The following is a 4,095-nucleotide window of genomic DNA, read 5'->3' on the forward strand; positions in this document are numbered from 1 at the left end:
ATGCATTCAAACTTGCCTTCCCCAACGCAAATAGTTTTATCAACCCCCCCCCCCTCTTAAAATCTGTGCCAACAGTTTTTTGCAGACTCTATTGTTTCAACTTTTCAAGGGAGGTTTTGCATTCTTTTTTAGGATATGAATCAACTTCATGCAATGTTGGTATTCTTGTCTTGGGCCTTTGCTTAGGATAGTCGCATCGTCTAGCACAGGGGTGTCAAACTCAAATACACAGTGGGCCAAAATTTTAAAATCGGTACTAGTCGAGGGCCGGACTGGTTCAATGTTTATTGCAGAACTTACTGAAATTAACTTATTGCACATATTAAACCTGGAACTAACAAAGCTTAAATGATTGCCAATAAAAACAACATTAAATAATTAGTTGCATTCATTTCTTGTGGCTCTATCTGCAGCTTTTCCAGAGTCAGTCCTTATGATTACATTTTCCCAAAGGCCAACAACAGCTTCAAAAAAACAATTTCCCTCAAAGACAAAAAAAATCATGCCCTGTTGTCGCAAGAAAAAAAGTACAAAAGGAAACATTCCACATTCCTACAGTCCATTGAAACTCAGTGTGCTGCTCGGTGATGCTAGTTCAAGCCAGATACTTGGCATCTCATCTTGGGTGCAAGGTCATCAATGTTTGGGGTCAGGCTCTGAGCAGAGGAAACCCTCAGGATTGAGTGAAGGTGTGCATGCAATATACCGGCGGGCCAGATCTAATAGTAATTAGAAATGATCCTTGAGTTTGACATAATGTGGTCCAGCACATACTGAAATAGAAGATTAATGCAGGTAGCAATAACTATAATACTAATCTCGTTCTTTGACTGCATTTCGTGCATTATCTACAATAGCAGGAGCAAAATGAAATGTACTGACACACTTCTAAATAAAACCACCATCTTTATTCTACAACCGTCTCTTCCAACCTTGCAGTCAACAGATCAACCAAAAATATATACATACATTTCCTGCGATGGTGATAAAATGTATACAACTCAGTCAGTGACAAAGATTTAAACATGCAGAATAGACAAACAGAGCAGTTGCAACAATTAAGGAAATGACATCACGAGGACATGGTGAGGGAAGATACAAAGACAGTAACGTTAAATGTAAAACCAAAGGCCACCTAGATTGAAGGAGGAGGGGAGAGGGAGCAGCAGTTTCTGATTTACATCCTTTTTACTGAGAAAACACCTTAGTGTAGAAAGTTTCCAAATCACAAACAGGATTACTGTATCTTGTGTTCTTTTCCTTTTTACTCTCAAAGTCCTTTCTTTGAACTTCTATTTCTTTGAAAGTAAATACAAATGTCCAGCCCAGTGTGGGGCATCTCTAGACTGTGGCTGGGATACTGTAGCTGCTCCTGTTGCTGATGTCAGCGGGAAGCGACGCCACGCTATCTCGCGCCCAATTGGTCACTCTCCCCTCCGTGCCATCATAGAGTGGCGCTGCGTCTGGAAGAGGATGATAATGCGCACTCTAAGCAGTTGGCAACAATTGATAATCAATGTCATGTACTACGGTTTAACTACTGAGGCCCAGTAGACACGTACATGGGTGCTTTTTAAACATAGACTTTTAATCAATCGCACAGTAACAAACAACTTTTTAGATCACTGAAAACAGAGATTTTATAACACTGTTTTCAGTGTGAGATGTGATGGAAACCAGACTTTTAAAGGTCCTTACGGCATTGTTTGATTTGTGAGGCACAAAAAGAGGTGACGTTTTGAACTACGCACATTTTGCATGTTACTTTGAGTAACAAAGGGGTCAACATGTGCTATAGAGGTCACTGCTACACCGCCGCTAATGTCAGTGGTAGCCAGTATTTGTGTATTATCATCCTGATGGAGATTTTCTTTGAATTGTGCTTGTTTGAAGTTGCTTTGAAAAATACATGAAAAATACCCTATTTAAAAAATACCTATGTACGTGTGGACTAGCCTTAAGCAGGTTGTTCCTGTGCGAACACAGCTCGTACCTCGGGTAGTTTACTTCCTATAACAACTGTATTCTAACAACATCCTACTTTTCCGGCCTCTGAAAATACACAGACATAAACACAATGTACATGCAAAATAAGTCAGAGACAGACGAAGACAATACTCTGAAACATATACGTGTTGTGCATGCACTTAAACTTACACAGGATATCTACAACATAGACAGTTACATAAACAGAGGTGACCAGGTCACTGCAACAATGCAAAATGGCCCTGCATGCATTTTAGAACAATGATCATGGGATGAGAATGGATTGCTGAGGCTACAACAGGAAACATGCTATGACTTAGTTTTGAGAGAAATTACTCATGGCTGTTAGGATGATGACTAATGAGGACAGTCAGTGGTACACAGGAGAATATTAAAACCAAGCTACCTGTGGCTGCGTTATAAACCTCTGTGTCGTGGGTTAGATTCACTGTTAAAGAGTCATCTGATTTAGGGCGTGAAGGCTTTCTGAGAGATGATGAAAATAAAGTCAACTTGGGCGGCAGTGATGTCAAGGAAAAAACGATTCTAGCCAAAATGATCCTAAAAATATGCATGCTGTAAAAACGATATGTAACACATTCTGATACAAACTTATAATGCACTCTAAACTATATCAGTGGTCTTTAAGTTTGGGAGATTTTGTACATTTTCTGTTTTCCTGTACTTTTTTTTGCAAATGATATATAGATATATATATATATATATATATATATATATATTGATATATTATATTCATATAATTTAAATAGTTTTTTTATCACAATGCTACACACTGTGTTATTTGATAGTTATAGGTTCAATATCAATGACGTAAATATCTGTACAAGGGAGAATTGCATATAAGGAATGAGCTGTTATTTGTTGCATTCATTTTTTTTGCTCTTGAGCTGCTATTATTTTTCCTGGTGGGGGAACGATAAGGTTTTTTTATCTCATATTTTATTCTGCCAACAACCGTTCTTATTTATTACATTATATAACTCTACAAATGAGTATATATTCATTGTGCAGTTAACTACACTACTAATGTGCATTAGTACTGTATTACCATCATTTATTCAATCTATTTTTCATACATATTACAAAAGATCATGGTTCTTTAGGGCGTAACCCCTCCTCTGTAGGCTCATCTTAATATCAGAATAATGGGCCTTTGGCTAGTTGGAAAATACTGCACCATTTTGCTTTAGGCGCAGTCGCTTTCTGCTGCAATATTCCTTAGGAGTTTAAAAGTAACATTAATTAAATATTGCTGAGTCAGGAGACAGGGCTCTGACCCAACATAACAATATCTGCAATCCTGCACCTATAAACCTTTTTAATAAACACGTTCACTTAAACAGGTGTAAAGCATTTTGTGGTTTTGCAGAGGGTTCTTGTATTATTGCAAAACAACCAGTTTGGTTATTTAAAGGACTTCAATAAATTTTTTTACGAATAGGCCCTCATCTATCAAGCTAATAAAACTAGATACACTGTCACTGACTTCAGGAACATTGTCACATTCAGAGGAAGCAAGTAGTTTAGCCAACTCACACTGACAATTCAGCAGCTGCTTCTCTTTTACCTACAATAAGAGAGGAGAGGTGAGAAGAGGAGCAGGAGGAAGTAGGTGAGGGAAGTTTGATACATAGTTAGATATATGAGGGCTGAGTTGCTGGAGGACTGTAGGTCTCTCTACCTCTCTTGGATTTGAAGCACAGCACAACCACCACCACCAACACAGACAGCGCCAGCAAACAGAAGCCCCCGATCAGCACTTTCTTCCACAACGCCAGGCGCACTATAAGAGAGAGACACAGAAACTCAGTGACAAACAAGCAGAAAAGGGGGAATCGCATGATGGGATCCAGTAGGAGGATTGAAAGTCCACTTTATTCCTTTCTGAAGGAGGGTGTTGTTGATTTTAGCAATATTCAACCTTTCTATTGCCTCTCTCAATTCACGCTCAGCTCCGACAAAGTTGGTTCCATTATCTGAGCGTAATTCCAATACTTGTCCACGTCTTGCGATGAAGCGTCGAAGAGCATTAACAAAGGAATCTGTATCCAAGGATGAAGCTACTTCGATGTGGATGGCTCTTACTGT

General features: G+C 38.8%; 1 long non-coding RNA gene across 1 annotated transcript; it reads right to left on the bottom strand.

Moving 5' to 3' along the window:
* Positions 1–889: 889 nt before the first annotated feature.
* LOC104941178 (uncharacterized) lies at positions 890–3,788 on the bottom strand. The gene is made up of 4 exons (XR_797869.1): positions 3,689–3,788; positions 3,544–3,574; positions 2,393–2,472; positions 890–1,463 (listed from the first exon to the last, which is right to left on the bottom strand). It is a non-coding gene; the product is annotated as an uncharacterized lncRNA (long non-coding RNA).
* Between the last annotated feature and the right edge of the window lie 307 nt (positions 3,789–4,095).

This window comes from Notothenia coriiceps, unplaced genomic scaffold, assembly GCF_000735185.1.
Source record: "Notothenia coriiceps isolate Sejong01 unplaced genomic scaffold, NC01 NC01_scaffold00003247, whole genome shotgun sequence".
Classification (NCBI taxonomy): Eukaryota; Metazoa; Chordata; class Actinopteri; order Perciformes; family Nototheniidae; genus Notothenia; species Notothenia coriiceps.